Below are 23616 nucleotides of genomic sequence, written 5' to 3' on the forward strand. Positions count from 1 at the left end.
CCCTTGCTGTCTCTCTGATTTGAGGACCACTACCAGGGTATCCATACTCACAGCTCTCCACTCTGAGAACAATGATAAGCTCTTTTGATTTTACTAAATGCTAGTTGTTAATTGTCTTTCTCCAATAAAATGTCTGAAACCTGACTTGTATCTTACTGTAGAGTTCTTCACACAAGCTGGAAATGACATTTCTGGAATCATTCTGCACACCAACTGTGTACAGAACACCTCCAGGTTGCCATATTGCATTGAATTTTACAGAAAATTACAGCTGCAGATTGAAAAGGAAAAGTCATTTTTAATAACATTGATTTACAATATGACTTGTGTAGCAATTTTACATGCTATATTATTATTATTTCTTTTTTTGTTTACTATATTTTTTTTCGACAAAGGTAAAGTTACCCATTTAGTCCTTTCAGTGCGGGGTGGAGGGGCACTGCAAGGGTGTAGTTTTGTCCCTCTCTCCCCAGTTAACTGTTAAAAGAAGGGGTGTTGCTAGGTAGGAAAAAGATCAGGGGCTTCAGCCCGAAGGTAAATTTTATCCCACGACGCCCCCTTCCGACATCAGAAGGGGGCATGAACATCAGCGACAGGGAGCTTTGCTCAGCGCTGGATTAAAGGTGAGTGTAACACCAATTAGAGCATTGATGGGGCTACACCTCTGGACTACTTTACATTACACAGCCCCCCCACACCTCTGGACCCCTCTACATTAAAGAGGGCCCCTTCACACCTCTGGACCTCTTTACCTTACACAGCCCTCCCACACCTCTGGACCCCTTTACATTAAACAGGGCCCCTCCACACCTCTGGACCCCTTTACATTACACAGCGCCCCCCACACCTCTGGACCCTTTTGCTTTACATAGCCCCCCCACACCTCTGGACCTCTTTACATTACACAGCCCCCCCCACACCTCTGGACCCCTTTTGCATTACACAGCCCCCCCACACCTCTGGAACTCTTTACATTACACAGCCCCCCTCCCACACCCCTGGGCCCCTTTACATTACACAGCCCCCCCCCACACACACTCCTCTGGACCTCTTTTGCATTACACAGCCCCCCACAAACACCTCTGGGACCCTTTTACATTACACAGCCCTCCCTCCCCCCCACAACTCTGCCCATTCCTACCTGATTCATGCATGCAGAGGGGGAGACACAGGAGAGCAGAGCAGGGAGCAGGACAGAGGCAGAACTGGAGAGAGAAACACCAGCGGGATTTGACAGAGTTACCTTTCCAAGGTGGTCCTAGCAACCAATATCACCTGCTGGGTAACTTGGAAAGTTAACTCCAGCAGCTACCGCGCTCTATTCAGCACTGGCGTGCAAACTGCATACTATAGCCCCATACCTCCCAACTTTTGAACTTCAGAATGAGGGACACTTGAGAGAGGAAGTGAACTGTGCCGCGTAGCATGGCAAAATGGGTGTGGCCAAATGCTTAAAAAAAAGCTTCCTGGTACTTATAAAACATCTTTGATAGCTGACTCACAAGCTGCAGTTCCAAGGACACAAACCCCAGTACAATCATTAAAAAAATAAAAAATAAAAACACTTTCATTGCAAATGGTTTCGCACAAACTGTGGAAGAGTGCGTTATTCTAAGTGTGAAAAGATTTTTGCATTTGTGTGCACAGAGCGCAGGGATGAATTGCACAGAGTGCAGGGTTTAAGAATGCTTTGCGCAGGGTGCAAGGTTCAGTAATGCGTTACATACAGAGTGCAAGGTTTAGGAGTGCATTGTACAGGGTGCAAGGTTCAGCAATGCGTTGTACAGGGTGCAAGGTTCAGGAGTGCGTTGTACAGAGTGCAAGGTTCGGGAATGCGTTGCACAGAGTGCAAGGTTCAGGAGTGCATTTCATACAGGGTGCAAGGTTCAGGAGTGCGTTGTACAGGGTGCAAGCTTCTGCAGTGTGTTTCATACAGAGTGCAAGGTTCAGGATTGCATTGTACAGAGTGCAAGGTCCAGGATTGCGTTGTACAGAGTGCAAGGTTCAGGATTTTGTTGTATAGAGTGCAAGGCTCAGGAGTGCTTTGTACAGAGTGCAAGGTTCAGAAGTGCGTTGTACAGAATGCAAGGTTCAGGAATGCGTTGCACAGAGTGCAAGGTTTAGGAATGTATTGTACAGAGTGCAAGGTTCAGGAATTAGTTAAACTGCAAAGACACCAATTAGTTAAATATAGCAAACTTATTTTAAAATCTTGATTAGTAGCATACTGGAGCAGAGGGAAGAATGGCGGCCTCAGATGGAACATAAATGAATGCAGCCTACAGCAGGACATGCAGCAGTGTAAAATGTATAAAGCACATCCAGTGATTGGTGGGAAGCTGGGGCAGCCACAAGGAGAGTGAGTGACTGGAGCAGATAAGTTGAAGCACTGATGCCGGGGGTGGGCGGGGCCGATATGCGGGGCTCCGCCCCTTTGTCCAGTGCATAGACAAACAGCCGCTGGCCGGGGAGGAAGGTGGCAAGAGGCGGGACCAATTGTAACTGCTGCATGTGCACCCACAGCGGTGTATAATAAATCTGAATTAAACATTGCTGTGGATGCACATACAGCAGCTACAATTGGTCCCGCCCCCTGCCACCTTCCTCCCTGGCCAGCTGCTGTTTGCCTATGCACTGAACAAAGGGGTGGAGCCCCGCATAGTTGCCCCGCCCACCCCCGACATCAATGCTTCAACTTGACAGCTTCAATCACTCTCATTGCGGCAGCCCAGGATTGCCCACCAATCACTGGCTGTGCTTTATAAATGTTACACTGCTGAGGTATGTAGTCCTGAGTTGCTGGCCAAGCCCAGGCTTTGGGGCTAATATTTTAAATAAGCAACAGGAGACCCGGGGCTTTTAGGGGGCCCACTCGGCGCCACTCCCGACGCCACTGGTTAAGTGTTCAGAATAGCTTGCAAGCTGCCAATAAAGTCCCCTGTGTAAACTTCATCCAAAAAAAAACTAAAATGGTAACAATTTTTTTTGGTATTATTATTTTTAGGTACGTGTCTGCTGTACCATGTACTTGTATGAAAAAGTATCCTGTTCTCTCTGTATTGCTTCCTTTGTGTGAAATCCATGGTGTTCCTGTCAGTCTCTCCTATTAAAAACTGACCACACTAAGCAGGAGAACACATCGTGGTCAGTTCTCTAGCTATGCTGGGAACTGAACCTGCTCTCCGCCAATGGTCAGTCTTGTCCTGACACGCCCCCCCCACACTCACTGGGAAGATCAATGTAATTTTGTTTCTCCTCCCCTAGCTCTTATGTAGCTGAGAGCAGAGGGAATTTGATCATTTATAAAAAGGGGAAACATTTATTTATAATGTTTTTTATATCTTTACACAAATGTTTTGACTTTTATTTTTTAATTTAAACTGAATAGGTTGTTTTAGAAAGTGAGGGGTTACAATCACTTTAACTTTATTGCTATCACAAGGTGGCTAAGAAGCCCCCATGCATATCTCCCAACTGTCCCTGATTTTGAGGGACTGTCCCTCCTTCTCAACAAATTGCCTTTGTCCCTCTTTAGTCCTCATGTGTCCCTCATTTTCGTCTGATCTATATAGTTGTATATAAAATGCACTACTTATCTATCTAAATCTAAATCTGCACTATTATCTTATCTAAAAGTGTTTCCCGGTGCTAAACCGTTCATCCAATTTCTAAATGACTGCATTTTTAAATTCCAAAAGCCAATATAAAGGAATAGTGGTGGTAAAAAAGTACTTGTGGGTTTAACTAATAATTTTTTGTACAAGTCTCCATTAAAGGGGGCGTGACATGGATGTGTCCTATGCCTACATACTTTTGCTAATAGGTGTCTGTCATTCCCATCTGAGAAAGTTGGGAGGTATGCCCTATGTAATAGCTTTGGACATAAAATATTGCAATGGTCGCCATTTTATTCTTTAGGGTCTCTGCTAAAAAAAATATATAATGTTTGGGGGTCCTAAGTAATTTTTTTTTAGCAAAAAATACTAATTTAAACTTGTAAAGAAAAAGTTCCAGAAATGGCATGGTCGTAGAGTGGGTAAATAAACTCACCTGTTTACCATGAATAATATTCATCATCCTTTTATTTGATGGGGACATTAAGTGGGGGTAAATTATTCGTGTTTATCCGCAGGAAAAATGTTTGCATTTACTTTGCTAGTTATTAGCTGTGTGTAATCTTCACTGGGAATTTATCAATAAAAGAACAATTGATCACATGGAAAAGAGCTGATTGAAAGGAAGAAGAATGTTAAACTTTGCAGTAAAGGCATTGTTGGTCAATGATATAGATTTACCATTAATTGTTGAGTTTCTGAAAGAAGGAATGCAATTAAAGGTGTAATGTTTCCACTAATAACCCATGAGGGCCTGCCTCTGTCCAACTGTCATCTAGCATTTCCTAGAACTGTAGGTGGGTCACATTGTGGAGAAACAGTAAAATCAGAATAAGGAGGCAAAGGAAAATGGGAACAGTTATGAAGACTAACTTTGGGCCTATATACAGGATAGTTTTCATAAAAAGATGATTGGTAAAACCCATGTTTGCCATTTTTTTTCTTGGGTTTATATAGATTGGCGAAGTCTTTGAACCTCTGATGGGTTTTAAATACTGGAAAAACATTGGAAAAAATTGTGGAAATCTGGGTTTTGATGCATTGCGGTATGTTTTCTTTCCAAATAATGGGCTTTAATATCATATTGTAGCACGCGTGACTAGGCAGGTGACAGTATCAGATTTCCATGCTCGATTAATTGATTAAGGTTTTGCCACGGTATACGGTATTATAACGGTATTAAAAAAATGCAGTGGCCTTGAAATCCATCCTGCTTTTGCACCATGCGACTTACCTGCAGTTCCTGCACTGGCAAGCTTTCTGCATTTTTATATACGTGGGCCCAGCATTTAAAAACACATTCTGTGCAGGAACTGCAGGTAAGTCGCATGGTGCAAAAGCAAGATGCATTTTTAAAATTCTGCATGCACCTTTTTTCATCCGAAAACGCAGGCATAGCAGCCCATTCGAATCAATGGGCTGCTATGCCTGTGCAAATGTGGGTCGCCAACCCGCATACATGTGAACCAGGCCTAAAATAAGCCATCAAGCAGTGTCTGGGCTACCTGGTGATGACTGGTCCTGGCGCTCAGCTCCGATCCGATGGCCTGGTCATTAAGGGGGCAAATCCTTGCTTTCCAGAAGGGATTAAACCTGCAGGAGGACCGGTGTTTTTATGTATAAATTACTTTACTATTGCTTTAGGCCTGGTTCACATGTATGCGGGTTGGCGGCCCACATTTGCACAGGCATAGCAGCCGATTTGAATGGGCTGCTAGACCTCGTTTTCTGCAGAAAAAAGGTGCATGCAGCATTTAAAAGAAAATGCAGTGGCCTTCAAATCCATCCTGCTTTTGCACCATGCGACTTACCTGCAGTTCCTGCACTAGCAAGCTTTCTGTGTTTTTAGATTTGTGGGCCCAGCATTTAAAAACACAGTTTGCGTGTGCTGGAACTGCAGGTAAGTCGCATGGTGCAAAAGCTGGATGGATTTCACGGCCACTGCATTTTTAAAAATTCTGCATGCACCTTTTTTCATCCAAAAACGCAAGCATAGCAGCCCATTTGAATCAATGGACTGCAATGCCTGTGCATATTTATATATATAATATATATATATATATATACATACATATATATATTGCAGAGATTTGCTTGTAGGCACTCTGCGACTGAGGCCGAGAGGAAGCATGTGGCAGCAGTATAGAGCAAAGCCGCTGCTTCCTGTGTATGGCTCCTCCTGTCACAGGCGGAGTGCATCTGATATCACTCCTCCTGTGAGCCGGACCTATACAGGAAGTAGCGGCTCCGTTCTAGTAAAGGACAGCTGAACTGTGAGTCAGGACACCGCGGGGAGACTCGGGGCAGTGTATGCAGTGAAAAATACGGTATTTTAAACTGCCCACGATAACAATACCATGCTTATGCATTACCGCGATTTATCGCATTACCAAAAACCGGCACATCTCTACGCGTGACACAATATCATTGGTTTACTAAAGACAAAGAGGCTGTTTACTTTGCAGCGGAATGGGTGCTGCTTACCATTTTACATTTTTTTGATATTGCCAGCACTGAAAATCCTTCTTTGTTGTCTTTTTATGAGGGAGCTGGGAGGTAAAGTGGTTGTAACCCTAAAAAAATTTGATCCTGTTCCTTTAAAGCACGATAAACAGCATAATGCTTCTGCAGTGTAATTTGTCCCATTCTGTGCTGAAGAAGGAGCGCATGCTCCGCAAACGCGTCGCCGTTCAAGCACGCAGAGTCGACCAGGAAGTGACACCACGGCCCTCCATCCTACGGACCCACGCTGCCGGATCAACACAGAGAGATCAGCGCGTCCCGCACCAGGAAGCCGCTGCATATCCCTCGCAGCACCAGTTCCAACAGGACTTGTGGAGGACCCCCCGGACGAACTCTGCACACCCACTATTGAGATGCCTGTTTTTAACATACTCCTGTGAGTAGTACTCTTGCTATTGCTATTAAATGTTTTATTGCTACACTTAGATCGGCGCCCGGTCTTTTCTCTTCTTGTTTTGGGTCATACAGGGTTACTTCACCCTTTACTGGAGGCAGCCATCGAAGTGTTCAGCAAGCCACACCGGACTTTGTACACTGAAGCCCACCTTGCCATACCTAGCTATATACATAGAAACTGTTTACAGTTCTGACCATCTGATTGCGCCAATCTCTCCTCTCCTCTGTGCTGTAATATACCTGGTTGATCCTGCCTGTTCTGTTGTCCTTCTATGTGAACTGACCATGGTAATCATGGCTGCTGATCCATGATACCATGGTCAGTTTACGTGTCATCCCGCTGTGTTTGGAGTCTCTCCCTCTCCTCCTTCCTCCCTGCCTGCCTGTCAGTTCCTAGTGTGTGGGCCGATCTCCTCCCCACCTCTCCCCTCCTGCCTCTATTTTGTGTGACTGCAAAGTTAGTGAGGACGATAACTGCCAGCTTCTCTGTTTTAACAAGCTATACATCACAGTGTTTGTGTTTTTTAAGTATGAAGCTCAATACCTTATTCCACATCGCCACTGTGCAGTCACGGGACCTCCCTGCTGAGGTCAGAAGGGAACCTCAGCCCCTCAGGCTGTAGTCCTTAGATCGAGGAAGGAGAGCAGTGGAAGGTCAAATGACCGCACAGCAGCGCAGTGAAGTAAGGTATTTAGCTTCATAATTAAAGAAGACACACAAACACTGTGATGGTATAGGACAGGGGATGCCAGTAATTGTCCTCACTAACTTTACAACCACAAAGTTCGCCATAATTAACCATGTTTGTAACATGCTGGTAGATCTCATTATCAGTTGTAAACTAGATTTGAATACTGCCTGTCCTAACAAACGGTTAAAGATTTAGAACTTCTCCATTGAATGGTACGAAACAGAAACTCAGCTTGCCCTAAAGCTGGCCAGAGATGAGTCATTTTGTTTTTGTTCAAGCAGTGGGTTGAAGGAATAAATCTGAACCAACTCCCCCACCCACACATTTGAGGTGTGTCTTTGTATGCTGATGACAGGGAGAAGTCTATATATATACATTTTCCAACAGGGTGGTTGAAGAGAATTCGATCAGTAGACTTATGTGGAAATATGCTTTAAAGTGGCAAGGTTGATAAACGGGGCATCTTACGCCATTGCTCGATGGTCTTACCTCGTCACTAGTGAACCACCTGTGTTCCGACCTGTGTTCAGATTCTTTTGGAGCTGGGTAAGTCATCATACTTGGCTTTCCTGGAACATGTACAGATAATCTTCTGAGCTTCGGTTCTCTTTGCTGAGTAAAAGCTGGTTGGCTATACCAGGAGTTCTTCATTTGGTGGATTCCCCCTCTGTTTTTGGGTGCCCTCCTTGGGCTGTACTTCTTACTTTTCTTTCATTCTTCTCTGATTTCTCTTTCTATTATTTATGTATGTATATATATATATATATATAGACACTATATTACCAAAAGTATTGGGACACCTGCCCTAACACACACACACATACATAAACTTTAAAATGGCACCTTAGTCTTAGTCTGTAGGGTTCAATATTGAGTAGGCCCACCCTTTGCAGCTATAACAGCGTCAAATCTTCTGGGAAGGCTGTTCACAAGGTTTAGTAGTGTGTCTTTGGGAATGTTTGACCATTCTTCTAGAAGCGCATTTGTGAGGTCAGGCTTTAATGTGGATGAGAGGTTCTGGCTTTAATTCATCCCAAAGATTTTCTATTGGGTTGAGGTTAGGACTCTGTACAGGCCAGTCAAGTTCCTCTACTCCAAACTAGCTTAAACATGTCTTTATGAACTTTGCTTTGTGCACTGGTCCAAACCATTTGGTGGAGGGGGGAATTATGGTGTGGGGTTGTTTTTCAGGGGTTGGGCTTGGCCTCTTAGTTCAGTGAAGGAAACTCTTAAGGTTTATGCATACCAAGACATTTTGGACAATTTCATGCTCCCAACTTTGTGGGAACAGTTTGGGGATGGCCCCTTCCTGTTCCAACAGGACTGCGCACCAGTGCACAAAGCAAGGTTTATAAAGACATGGATGAGCGTGTTTGGGTGGAGGAACTTGACTGGCCTGCACATGGTCCTGACCTCAACCCAACTCTGTATTCTACATTTTCTGGTAAGGTGGCAACATTTTGGAGGTGCATTTTTCTTTCATGCTACTCTTTTGCACTTTATTATTATGTTTTAAGATGTACCGAAGTTAATACCATCACATTTTCTGTTCTTCTCTTGTCAATGTTCCCAGGATCCTTGGTTTTTTTGAGCCACTTCAGCTGGGCCCCATACACCTTTATTTGTGTTTTGTTTTATTCTCATTTTGTTTTTGTATGTTTAAAACATTTTAATAAACTTGAAAGATTGAATATAAAGTGGCAAGATTGCAGTGGGCGGGACACTTTTACCTACCATCTGCCTATTCATCTACAACATTACAGGAAAAACAAATGATGGAATTGGTGAGAAAGTGTAGTTTGATATCTGTTATTGACAAAACTGTAGTTTGCATTACAGATCATTATGCTTTACAAAGGATATAGTGGCAGATGTTCAACTGAAAGGTGGTCATATGATCAGACTAGTCCAGCCAATAAATGCAGAACAGGGGAAATTGAAGTAGTGTGGTGATTCAGAATCATACAGAGAAAGATGAAAATCTGAAAGCAAATGCTACGCATCATGCAACCAAGGGTTTATATAACTAATGATGATGAAGGCTGCCAAGATTTAATGGCTGATTTAAAGGAAACATTTTCCCCTTATATATTTTTTTTTTATTCATGAATGATGACCAACTGATAGCAAATATATTCTGTGCTGGAAAAAATTAGATTAGAACACCTGACCGTTTTTATTGCTGCCTATGTCCCTGTTAGGGAGATTCACCTTCTCTATTTGTCCTGTTTACCATTATCAATTAAATTGAAACTAAAAGAAAATCCCACATCTTGGGTTGTCCCCAGAAAGGTATTAGAGGGGAAATCTTCCTATGGGCAAGGCTGTCTTTAATATTGTTTGTACCCTGGGCAAGCATTTTCTTGGGCCCCCCTTCCCATGCAATTTCGCTGTCCACCCCAAAAAACAACCACATACTCTGTACCTACCTGTCCACAGCTACCTCTGTACTCCCCTGTCCACAGCCACCTCTGTATCCCCCCCTGTCCACGGACACCTCTGTACTCCCCCCTTGTCCACAGCCACCTCTGTACCCCCCTTGTTCACAGCCACCCCTGTACCCCCCCTGTCCACAGCCACCACTGTATCCCCCCCGTCCACAGCCACCTCTGTACCCCCCTTTCCACAGCCACAACTGTACCCCCCCTGTCCACAGCCACCTCTGTACCCCCCCTGTCCACTGCCACTTCTGTACCCCCCCTGTCCACAGCCACCTCTGTATCCCCCTTGTCCACAGCCACCTCTGTACCCCCCCTGTCCACAGCGACCTCTGTACCCCCCCTGTCCACAGCCACCACTGTACCCTCCATTCACAGCCACCTCTGTTCACCCCCCTGTCCACAGCCACCCCCTTCCCTTTCCACAGTCTCCACTGTACCCCCCCATCCAAAGCCACCACTTTACCCCCCGTCGACAGCCACCTCTGTACCCCCGCTGCCCAAAGCCACCCCCCCTGTCCACAGCCACCTCTGTCCCCCCCATCCACAGCCACTTCTGTACTCCCCCCATCCACAGCCACCTCTGTACCCCCCCATCCACAGCCACCTCTTTGCCCCCCCATCCACAGCCACCTCTGTACCCCTCCTGTCCACAGCCACCACTGTCACCCCCCCCCTTTCCACAGCCACCACTGTACCCCCCCCCATCCACAGCCACCTCTGCACCCCCCCCTCCTTTTACAGTTCTCACCTCTTCTCACAAATTCAGCCCCCCTTCCACTCACAGTTCTCCTCCTCACAGTCAGTGATGCTGCCTTCACCGTTCTGTTATGTGTGTGTGCTCGCGCTCTTTTTCCAACACACGCACAGTGCAGTCTCCGCCTATCAGACCTATAGCATACAGCCAGAACACTTCACTCTGTTCTGTGCTATAGAAGTCTGAGAGGCAGGATGGGGGTGGAGGAGCACGGAGAGCCGCTCTGCCTCACTCCCTGTCAGGACGAGGCAGCTCTTACACATAGAGCCCGCAACTGTCGTCCTTCTTTGTCAGTGTCCTCTCCTCTGTCTTGTGTTAACCCGGCTGCGAAAGCAAACGGGGGAGGATGGGACAGCTGAATTGTTCGCTACACCGGGAGAACTATTTAAGGCTACAGGGGCAGCTGCTTTTTGGGCCCCCAACAATGACAGGGTCCTGGGCAGCTGCCCCTTTTGCCCTGTGGTAAAGACGGCCCTGCCTATGGGGACACTAGTTCTGGTGACCTGGTGGTCCCCTAGGAATTTCCTTAATTATCAGGGATTTCCTCTAACTTTCCGTTTGGCTATGGGACAGGAAGTGAAGGGAAATCTCTGCAATGGGACATAGATGGGAAAAAAAATATGCCATGGGTTATAACCCTCCCTTACTCTATAAAAAAAAAAAGTTTTCCTATAGTTCTACTTTAAGCTTAATGTGAACAATGACCCCTAGAGTTGAACTAAAATGTATTTTCTAAATATCCGTCTAGAGGCATTTCTTGAAAAAAAAGCTAAAATACGAAAAAAAAAAAAGCTTTAGCTGCTATACTTGCATTAAATGCAAAGCTGTCTGGTGCAGTGCCTCATTTTTGGCACAAGATGTACTCAGTCTTCCAGGATAAGTGAACCTAGCATCAGTCTGCAAGACCGAGAAAATACTATGAGTGCAAGGGCATCATGGCCCCGCCCCTGAGCACTGAACCCTGAGCATACAGTTTATTGATGCCGAAATAAATGCTTTTCTCTGCATCATTCTGAACTGTCCCCTGCTAGGAGAAGACTAACGAGAAAGAGAACCCAGCATGTCACATGACTGACCAGAATAGATCAGGTAATTAAACAAAAATAGCAAAGCATACTGCTAGATGGGAGTCCCAAGGGGAGAGGGGTGGGGGCTTTTGGAGGAGGTCTTTAAAGTGTTATTAAACCCAGGAGCCTGCACTCACTATATCTGGTCTCCTACAGTACACAGAACATGGAAATGCAATTATTTTAGTAAATATAAACTGCTAAATACCTTTTCTCATCAGCAGTATATAGCAATCCTTGTGTCTTCTATCAGTGTCTGGTTAAAGCTTGTAGGAGGAGTTTTCATTCTACTCTGGCTGTCCTTTGAGGCTGCAGGACCCCTGACACTGTTTGGACAGTGCTGATTGGCCCTGTGATGATCACATGTACTCTCCCAAGAAAAAAAAACTCTCTAGCAATACACACCAAATTGAGCATGTGCAGAGTGCCCCACAAGGCTCTGTTTTATCAGGAGATGGATTGGGGACAGAAAAAGAAGGGATGGTTTAGAGAAGACAGGATCAAACAGCCTTTTTACACAATGCACAGGAATAACCCCTTAGGTTCCACAGTGAGAATAACAAGCATGCTTTATTGCATATACAGATTGATTTTACTGTTGTGGGTTTAGTAACACTTTAAAGCGGAGTTACGGCCTCGGAAATGATTTTTTACTAAAAATACCCCTGGGACAGTCAGGGCTAGTACATTCCACAATGGATAGCCTCTGAATTGTCCCAGGTCGCACTTACCTTTTAGAAGAAATACTTACCTTAAAAATTTCTTCTCCAGCGCTGCCATCTCGGATTTGGGCAGCTGAAGCCAGCGCATCCTCTTCGGTCCCACAATGCACTGCACCGGCCCCGCCGTCACTTCCGGGCAGAAGCGTCATCCCTGCACAGAAGCTGTTTAGCAGGGAATGCCGCGCCTGCACCGGAACTGACGAGTGGGGCCGGTGCAGGCTCATTGATTCCTGGGAGCGATGACGCTCAGCTCCCAGGAATCAATTCAAGCAGGAAGTGACGGCGCAGGCCGCGGCCGCAGAGGGAGGAAGTGGAAGAAAGGTGAGTATATTTTCTTCAATATCAAGGTAAGTGAACAAAAAAAAAATAGTGATTATCCATTTAATTTACAGGTGACACTGAGCAAGCGGATTGCCCAAAGTGGATTTTGAGGCCGAAACTCTGCTTTAAGCTAATTTGCCTTGTAGTGTTGCATGGAAGGCTAATTTTGATGACGTTTTGGCGATGACAAAAATGCTCTTTTTCCAGCAAAATCAAATTGGCCTTATTTACCTGCTCGTCCCTATTAGGAGATATGCAAAAGATCATGACTACAAACCACATCACATAATAATTAACAGTATGCTGTATAATTTTCTGCATGCCTCCCGGTTGACACTAGAGCACCCCAGGTCATTAATAATGCCTGTGTATTACAATTCCCCATTCTTACCCGGACATAAACTGCACACAGATGCAGAGACATTTTTAGATGAACGATTGGACCTATTTCCTTCCTCCAGAGGAGAATACAGGATCCGGTAATATAATTAATCCGACTATTTCGTTTCATTAAATGTCTTTACTGGTGACATGCTGTAAATATGATGGGCTTCAAACTGTACAGCTGTTTCATCAAGGATACTAAACCAGTCCAGTCAGCGTCATGTCTCTTGTGCGTGCTTTTAATTAAGCTGAATCTTATCTGATTATTTCATTATGTTACTATAATCCAGTGCTGTGCTCTGAACTGTTGGGTTTATTTAAAGGGTCTGTCCACCCAAATATTATATTTTAGATACAGACGACTCTTTTGGGAGGACTCCACTCTTGAAAATAATATTCTTTGTGAAATTCAGCTGCAAGATCTTTCCATGAAAGCTACCAGACTCAGTTCCTGACCCCATTGAAGTCTCACGCCTCCTGATACCGCAAGAATATTCTGAATTTTTTTTTACACTAGGATCCACTAAAATCCCTAGAAGATATAAGTAGGCATTAGGTGATTTATCTCGCACTAAAAAAATAAAAATCTGTTTTGGGTAAACTGACAAAAGAACAATAGTATGCAATGACCTAGGCTGTAACAGCCAATCAATGTTGGGCTTTAGCGCACAGAGAAGGCAGAACAATGAAAGATTATTGTTGAATGGTTGCCATTTTTGTTTTGCAATTTATTCTTTGCCATTAAAAATACATTGTTATTTTGCCAATTCAGGGTAAAGTAACACACCCTCTTTAAAGCACCCCCCAAGCACACACACACATACCTACTTATACTGACTTTCCTTACATTTCTCCACCATTCCTTTCCTCCACAATCCAAAACCTCTATATATTGATGGTGTTTGGAGTTGTTAGCCCTGGCCCTCACATCATAGTAATCAAGACTGGCAATTGGCTGCACTAGCGCTGCATCTTTATGGTAGGTCACATGCTCCCCATGCCCTGAAATGCCCTGAAAAATTAAAACATTTGTGAAATCTAAAAAAGAAATTAAGATAATTAAATAACCAATGTCTGTAATCAGATGTTGTATGCATTTTCAGCAATAATCAAACAATCAGAAAAAACTGTCAACCAATCCTAAACAATAAAACAACAAAGGTCCATATAATCGTGAATGCAGTAGTCCCATACAACTTGTGATATACACTATATTACAAAAGTATTGGGATGCCTGCCTTTAGAGCCCATTCACACTGCTGCGACTTATCAGCGGTCGGTCGCGGTCCATTGAGTAGTACAGGACCCGTTCAAGACACAAGACGCTCCGACTTAGAAAAAGGGTCCTGTACTACTTCGGGGCGACCTGGGAGCGACTTGCATAGACTTCCATTATGTGAAGTCCCTGCAAGTCGCGCCAAAGTCGCGGTGCACGCGACTTCATAGGTCGCCCCCCGAAGTCGTGTCGCCTCAGTGTGAACCGGCTCTTACACGCACATGAACTTTAATGGCATCCTAGTCTTAGTCCGTAGGGTTCAATATTGAGTTGGCTCACCCATTACAGCTATAACAGCTTAAACTGTTCTGGGAAGGCTGTCCACAAGGTTTAGGAGTGTGTCTATGGGAATGTTTGACCATTCTTCCAGAAGCGCATTTGTGAGGTCAGACACTGATGTGAAGGAGAAGGCCTGGCTCACAGTCTGTGCTCTAATTCATTCTATCGGGTTGGAAACGGTGTGGGTGGGAGGAGTTGTTATTGGTCGTGTCTGAAAGGGTCATGCGACTAGTCTGTCTGGCAATCTGGCTGACCTTGCAGTTTAGTAAAAGTGATGTATTTTGTTTTTGAAAATCAGTTTTTAATTAATAAAATAAGTGTTAAAAAAGTGCAGAAACTTTTTGAAGAACCCTCCTATATACTGTATATGTATATATACACAGTATATACTGTATGTATATATATATATATATATATATATATATATAAAGTGATGTGAAAAATTATGTACACTCCCATGTTATTTGTTTGCCTTTTCAACATGTTTGAACAGGCAAACAGATCATTATTCAAATTATTATTATTATTCAAACAGTACCTATATATGTAGGAGGGTGCAGTGTGGTGCGGTGGCAGTAAGTTACACAACGTCCAGATCCAAATAGACAGAGCCTGGGAGTCAGAATACAACAATTCACAACAATGCCGGCAGAAGGCAATCCAAATGGGAACACTCATAGCAGGAACAGCAAATCGTAGCAGGGCAGATCTCAGCTGAACTGTAAGCATCTGTCTCACTGGGCAGAATGCAGCCTGGCCAGCCCAAGCCCAAGTGGGGAAGTTTCCAGAAGAAGTGGCGGATCCCTATTCTTTCTCTACTTGACTGGAACCTTTCCCTGCCACTATTACTGTCCCTGACAGACAGGTGACCTGCAGTGGCAATGGTCAAAAACTTTTTTTGGGGGGCGCAAACAGAAAAATGTAATAGGCATTGCTTTGCGGGAAAAAACGCTGTAAAAAAATTGCGTGACTTTGAGGTCACAAAAGTGTGATAGGGGCCTTCAGTAATTAAGGTATAGTGTGCCCCCTTTCAATGCAGAGAGACCAGCGTGCCCCCTTTCAATGCACAGTGACCAGCATGCCCCCTTTCAATGCACAGTGACCAGCGTGCCCCCTTCAAAACACTGACCAGCATGCCCCCTTCAATGCAGAGACCAGCATACATGCCCCCTTCAATGCAGAGACCAGCGTGCGTGCCCCCCTCAATGCAGTGACCAGCGTACATGCCCCCTTCAATGCAGAGACCAGCGTGCGTGCCCCCTTCAATCCAGTGACCAGTGTACATGCCCCCTTAAATGCAGAGAACAGCGTGCGTGCCCCCTTCAATGCAGAAACCAGCGTGCATGCCCCCTTCAATGCAGTGACCAGCGTACATGCCCCCTTCAATGCAGAGACCAGCGTGCGTGCCCCCTTTCAATGCAGAGTGACCAGGGTGCCCCCTTTCAATGCAGAGAGACCAGCGTGCCCCCTTTCAAAGCAGAGAAACCAGCGTGCCCCCTTTCAATGCACAGTGACCAGCGTGCCCCCTTTCAATGCAAGTGACCAGCGTGCCCCCTTTCAATGCACAGTGACCAGCATGCCCCCTTTCAATGCACAGTGACCAGCGTGCCCCCTACAAAACACTGACCAGCGTGCCCCCTTCAATGCAGAGACCAGCATACATGCCCCCTTCAATGCAGAGACCAGCGTGCGTGCCTCCTTCAATGCAGTGACCAGCGTACATGCCCCCTTCAATGCAGAGACCAGCGTGCGTGCCCCCTTCAATGCAGAGACCAGCGTGCGTGCCCCCTTCAATGCAGAGACCAGCGTGCATGCCCCCTTCAATCCAGTGACCAGCGTACATGCTCCCTTCAATGCAGAGACCAGCGTGCGTGCACCCTTCAATCCAGTGCACTTACCTGGATCACCAGCAGCAGCAGCGGCGCAGCTTCTCCTCAGTCCCCCGGCGCGTCTTCTTGGGTCCTCCCGCTCCCGCCTCCTCCTCGACCAATGACATGGGGTTTGCCTTGCGGCAAATCAGGAATCAGGTATTAGACCCACTCCCTGATTGGCAGGGAGGAGGACCTGTGTGACAATAGGAAATTTTCATTTGCGATTGTCACACAATGGGTGGAGTCGGGGCGCACTGCTCTGCGCCCCGGGTCCACCCTTTGCATTGCCCTGTTAGAGCCTCTGGCTCTAATCAGGTGATGCAAAAAAAAAAAAAGCCCCATTGAACTCCATGCGTCCGGCGCCCCTGCATGCAGATTAGGGGGCCAGACGCGTGGATGGGGGGGCGGCGCCCCTGCACCCCCAACACACCAGCCGCCACTGGTGACCTGTCCCTACACTACCCACGCCCTAAAGGCATGCCAAACTCAGGAGCCAGGTTCTTAAATAGACTCTGCCTGACCCAGGATGGCGGCCAGAGTCACATGGGCTGTCAGCTGCCCCAGTGACCCAGGAAACCATAAGGGAACCATGTTCCTCCTGACAACCTCTCCCTCTGCCCTGCTGCTGCGGTTGAGCCAGTGGTGTATTTAGATTTTGTGCTGCCCTAGGCCTGACTAAACTTGTGCATCCCTAATTTAAATATGACCCACCCCTTCCTGTAAATACCACACCCCTTCCTGTTTCAGACCGATTCTGTCATCTGTAAACCACAGACTACAACCACAGTGTATCACTGCCCATCAGCGTAGCATTCCCATAAGTTCAGCTTCATCAGTGCCCATCAGTGCAGCCTTTTTAGTGCCACCTTATTACTGCCCATCAGTGCAGCATATCAGTGTAGCCTCATCAGTGGCCATTAGTACAGCCCCATCAGTGGCCATCAGTGCAGCCTGTCAGTGCCCATTAGTGCAGCCTAATGTATTTCGACTTGTGTTTGCTGTCACTGATTGTAATTATAGGATTATTTCACTCATTTGTATAATCACTAGGACGTCCATAGTCATTATACAAATAAGTGAAATAATCACTGACAGCAAACACAAGTCCAAATATCTTATGAGATAGGAGTAATCTTACTAATCCAGTGACATATTGCAATGGCACATATGAGGTGAGCAGGTCCAAAATATTATTGCTATCATATACAATTAAACGTCTTAATTGTATATGATGCTATTCAATATGCTCGTTCAAGGACAAGGATGTTTAAATAAATAAAACTATATTATTGACATGATGCCTGCCATACCTGGGGGCAAAGGAGGCATTAGGCTGCAGTGCTACACTTATTAGCATTGGGGGCCGTCGGGCCAGTTGTAATAAGTGTGGTCGGTGGCCTGCGGTCTGTCCGAATGTCCTCACATGCCGGTATTATCATACCAGGGTTATATCATGGGTGCATTATGTGGATGCCAGACTTTTTTGCCTCCTGGACCCTGCCCTCTGGCCCAATTCGCCCCATAAGACTGGTACTATACTAAAAGTGTAGCGCAAGCCGGCGGGGACCCTTTTTTGTGGGGGGGGATCAGCTTTTTTGCTGCCCCCCTGCAAAATGCCACCCTAGGCCTGGGCCTTGTTGGCCTAGGCCAAGATACAGCACTGGGTTGAGCACACCCTGCAGTAGAGAAAATAGACTGTACCTGGTTACAGTGATATGCTTGACTAAGAATACAAGGAAAAAGCGCATTTTCAATAAAAATACCAAAAGCTGTAAAGCTGGTATTTCCGTTTTTGCAGAAATAGCTTCTTATGGGAATTTCGTATGACTTTTCCTTGCATGATCTGCCCGTTTCAAAATCCTCTTAAACAATATCAGCAGGAATTAATTTAGTGCTTTGACTTGGCCAGTCCATGACCCTCTATTTATTCTTTTTGAGTCATTCCTTTGCTAGGGTGCTTCTTATCATGGTTGTATTGCTAGACTCAACTCTGAATCAACTTCAAAGTTGGATGGATGTCCTCAAATGCTTACCAGGCACACTTTGATATAATGCAGAATGTATACTGTAGTTGACTCAATGACTGAAAGGTCCTGAAGTGCAAAACTTTACATTTCCACCACAATGTTGCACTATTGTTATGAGGTTCCTCAGAAGTACTGTCCATGGGTGGTAGCAAACATGTCTACTGTTACTGTGACCATACAAATATATCCTTGATTAATGGGTCTTTAGTACATTGATCCAGATGGCCTGAGCTTTTTTATATATTTAAATTGCAAAGTGTAATCTTACCTAAATGTTTTTTTTTTTGGGCAGCAAAGGATTTTTTCTTTTTTTTTTTAAAGGTATTTTATTGAACAAACAAAACAATACATAACAGAGAAATAACCGGAACCATGTCAATTGAGGAGCCAAAAGAGACACACACAAGACTCCATTTCACAACAAAAGCCATGACAAAAATAACATACATAACTGTCAGCCGTACCATTAGTATAGAACCCTAGTCAGAAACTGAAGAAGCAGTCCGGTCAGAGTCCACCCAAAAAGACCAAATTTTCCGGAACTTCTTGGGGCAGCCTCTGGCCTCATACGTCATTTTATACAGAGGCAATGCCTGATTAATGAGAGCAATCCATAATGGAACGTCAGGGGGAGCAGTAGACTTCCATCTAGTAGCTATAGTCTTCCTAGCATAAAAGAATGTCAAGCGGAGAAACAATTTAGTACGAGCAGGGACGTCCTCGTCATCCACATAACCCAGCAGACAACGAAGGGGGCTACAAATATTGGATAACTGAGAGATATCTGCAATAAAAGCTGTGACTTCCGACCAAAAGGCCCGGACAGGTGGACAGTCCCAGAACATATGAAAAAATGAACCATCAGCAGCATTACACTTGGAGCATAGCGGAGAAGGCAATGTACCCATTTTGTGCAGGAGTACTGGGGTATAGTACGCCCTGTAAAGAAGCTTCAATTGGATAACCCTATCCCTAGAGGAGATAACAACAGGTATTTGTTCCGGAAGGACGTCTTGCCACACCTCATCCGACAATTCCGGAATATCCCCCCGCCACTGAGACTCAACCACCGCGAGCCGTTTGGAGTGAGAATGTAAAAGTCGAGTATAATATGTAGAGACCAGCTTCTCATGTGAAGAGTCAGAAAGAAGGTTTTCCAAGGGGGTCGGTTCAAGCGAGACATCACGGAGGCCAAACTGTGCGGCCGCCGTGTGTCTCAATTGCAAGTATCGGTAGTAAGCCGTGGGGGGCAGACCAAAGGTAGATTGCATGTCCGCAAAGGACCTGAAGGTTCCCCGGACATACAAATGAGAAATAGATTTCACCCCTAGGCGGGACCAGAAAAGGCCATCATCCCGACTAAAGAACTCCTTCAGCCGCGGATTGCTCCAAAGGGGGGCATTGGGGGAATGCAGCTCCGGAGGGTCGGAACCATCCAAGGCCGCAGCCGCGAAAATCCGCAGGGTGACAGAAACAAGAGCAGTGTTCGGTCTGCCCATAACGGACCTTCGATGTACCAAGTTTTGCAGTGATTCATAGGAGGTGAAAATAGCCGCCTCCAATGAAGCCGCAGCATTAGCATCCTCCGGGTGGAACCACCAATGAGCATGGGCCAATTGAGACGCGAAGTAGTATAGACGCAAGTTAGGCGCAGCCAGCCCGCCCGCGAGAACCGGCAGCTGCAGAGCATCCCTGGCCACACGCGCCGCCCGACCCCCCCAAATAAAGGAGGTCAGGAGCGAGTCAATGGCCTGAAAGCGGCGCTTAGGGACATATACCGGGGAATGGCTGAGCACATACAAAAAACGGGGGAGAAAAATCATTTTAAAAATATTAATCCGGCCTAGCACCGTGAGGGGAAGCGTAGACCAAAGCCGCAGCGAGGACCTAAGACGGGCAACCAGGGGATCCAGGTTGTTGGAAAAGAATCGAGACAAGGGGAGCTGAATCTCAATCCCCAAATATCGAAACCGATCCACAACCTGGAGGGGACAAGAGGCAAGGGAAGGGGGCAGAGCCTGGGGATCCAGGGGGAACAGCGTGGACTTACTCCAATTCACCCTGAAACCAGAGAAGTGACCAAAGCGTTCAATAACATTCAACAGAATAGGGAGGGATTGATAGGGATCCGCCAGATATATCAACATATCGTCCGCGTACAGGGAGACCTTTTCTTCCAAGCCATTGATCACAAAGCCCGCAATACCCTCACAAAGGCGGATCTGCGCAGCCAAGGGCTCAATGGCCAGGGCAAACAACAGCGGAGATAGCGGACACCCCTGCCTGGTGCCCCGAAAAATGGGAAAGGGGTCCGACACAAAACCGTTCACCCGAAGACGAGCACGAGGTAGATAATACAGAAGGCGGACCCAATTTATAAATCCGGGCCCAAAGCCAAATTTCGCCAACACTTCCAATAAATAAGGCCATTCCACGGAGTCGAAAGCCTTATGAGTGTCCAGGGTCACAACGACCCTGGACCCCACAGAGGCATGAGTCGTCTGAAGGTTAGTAAAAAGTCTACGCAGGTTGATCGATGTAGAACGGCCAGGAATAAATCCCGACTGATCCGCACCCACCAAGTCCGTGACAACCGTATTCAGACGCCTCGCGAGGACTTTGGCGAGAATCTTGACATCAGTATTAATAAGCGAGATCGGGCGGTATGACTCACAGAGAAGGGGGTCTTTACGTGGCTTGGGGATGAGCACAATGAGAGCTTCCGTCATAGAGGGTGGCAGACGTCCCTCCTTCAGAGCACAATTGAACACAGTCAGTAAATGGGGGACCAGCAATTCTCTATAGTGCAAGTACCATTCGATAGGAAAACCATCCAGGCCAGGTGTCTTATTGTGTGCGAAAGTGGCTAGGGCCTTGTTTATCTCATCCGCAGTCAGGGGCGAATCCAGAAAACTAGATTGGCCGGCCGACAACTTAGGCAAAGTAATATCATATAAGAAATCATCAAGTTCAACAATGGTATAATGAGCTCTAGATTGGTACAAGGAGGAATAAAAAGCAACAAAACTGGCCAGAACATCGGGGGTTTGTTCCACAATGACACCGGCGTGGCTGGTAATCCGAGGGATGACACAGGGCTGGTATTCCGGCCTAGCCAAATAAGCCAAGAGGCGACTGTTCTTATCGCCCAGTTCAAAAATGCGCTGATTTTGATAAAGGAGTTTCTTCTGTGTACGCTCCACAACCACCAGATCCAAGTCCCGAGCCCTGGCCCGCCAAGAGGCATGGTGCTGGGGAGTAGGGTCATCAGTATATTGTCGTTCAGCCGCATGCAGCGCCAGTTCGGCGTCAACCAACTTAGTCTGGCGAGCCTTCCTGGCACCGCCCACGGCAGACGAAAAGGTACCTCTCATGGTCGCCTTAAAGGCCTCCCAGGTCAACAATTCAGATCCAGCTTGTTTATTGAGTGCCCAATATGAGTTCATCTCCGCCGACCCCTGGTCAGTCACTGCCTGGTCCGCCAGCCACAGGGGGCTGAGCCTCCAAAGTTTATAATTAGGGGGGGACCCCAATGCGAGATCCACCAGTAAAGGGGAGTGATCCGATACTGCGCGGGGCAGATACCTGACACCCGAAAGAAGACTTAGCAGTTCCCGAGGGAGCAGGCAGAGATCAATGCGGGACAATGTATTATGGGAGCTGGAATAACAGGAATACTCAGTAATCCCCCCATGTTTCCATCTCCAGGCGTCCAGGAGATCCAATTTGTCCAAGTAGGAGCATAAAGGAGTTGGTGCGGAGGAGACAGCTCCAGACCTGTCCAGAGCAGCATCGAGGACCGTATTAAAGTCACCCGCCATAATAAGGGGACCCTCAGCCATTTCCAAGACCAGACCCAGCATACGGTCAAAAAACTGTCTAGTAAACGGCGGAGGGACATAAACGTTAACCAGGGTATAGGGCTTACCCAGAAATTCGAAGACAAGAATAATAAAACACCCCGAAGGGTCAGTCTTCAAATGCTTGATGGTGACAGGGGCTGATTTTGCAATTAGAATCGAAGTACCGCGAGCATACGAGGAATACGTAGAGTGTAGCGCGTACGCCACATGCGCCCTCTTTAGGGCCATCACCCTGGACCCCTGGAGATGGGTTTCCTGCAATAAAACAATGTGTGGGTTATGACGCTTTAAATATTCGAAAACCAGGGAACGCTTGACTTTAGAATTTAGCCCCCTGACGTTCCAAGAGACTAAACGGAGAGTAGACATAGTGATATGTTAAAAATCAGCGTTGGTGACCGGGGGGGTCCCAAAAAAGGGGGAGGCCCCCCCCCGAGCACCAAGACCTCACAATATGGCAGGCAAAACCACTGGCAGGCAATATGCATAGGAGGAGAAGGCACAGACAAGAACCAAAATATTATCAAGTACAGCAAGGCAGAAATGAAAACCGTAGCACCTAGGCGTAAAAAAAATCCCTGATAAGAGTCCAAGAAGACATGACGGAGTAAACGCAAATCAAAAAAAGGGGGGAGAGACCCCCACAATCCCAGATAAACACAAAAACAATAGTAACCCAACACCCATCCCACCCTAACCCACCCGGCCCTCAGTCCCCAACAGTTGAGAGCTTGAAATCCCATAACCAGAAAACAGTGTAGTTCAGGGAAACGTGGATCTGCTCGTCCCGAAGCAGACAGGAATGGTAGCAAAAAAAAAAGGAAAAAAAGGGGGGGAAGGGGAGCAACCATCCCCAAAAATGCCCTTCCAGAGGAACAAGGAGGGTCCCCCCATTCAGGAGGACACCCGACAAGCACAAAAAAGAGTTGCAAGGAGGATCATAGAGTATAAAGGTGTATCCCAACGACATCCAGGAGGAAGAAAGGGAAACCTAGCAGCAGTTGCAAGACACAGGCCAGCGATCACCGACGAGGAGACCTATGATCCTGGGAGGGAGGGGAGCGGCGTCCCAAGGAATCCACCCACTGCGCAGCGTCCTGAGGATCCTGAAAAAAGTGGGCTTTACCTTGATAGATGACCCTCAAACGAGCCGGGTACAGGATACTATACGGCAATTGTAAATCCCGCAGTCTCCTCTTAACTGCCATGAAGGAGGCCCGCTGTTTCTGGGTCGCAGCAGAGAAGTCCGGGAAGATAGATACAGCGTGGTTATTATACAGGATTCGGCCCTTGTCCCTAGAGGCCCGGAGCACAGCCTCCCTATCACGGAAGTGCAGGAGCTTGATGAGAAGAGGACGGGGTGGGGCCCCGGGCGGCAAGGGGCGC

The 23616-nt window shown here is 46.5% G+C and overlaps 1 protein-coding gene across 1 annotated transcript in view; it reads left to right on the forward strand.

Annotated features, from left to right (window-relative positions):
* GPR158 (G protein-coupled receptor 158) overlaps window positions 1-23616 on the forward strand; it is a 379140-nt gene that overhangs the window by 138429 nt on the left and 217095 nt on the right. The window lies entirely within an intron of this gene.

This window comes from Pelophylax lessonae (assembly GCF_965119305.1).
Source record: "Pelophylax lessonae genome assembly, chromosome: 5".
Lineage (NCBI taxonomy): Eukaryota > Metazoa > Chordata > Amphibia > Anura > Ranidae > Pelophylax > Pelophylax lessonae.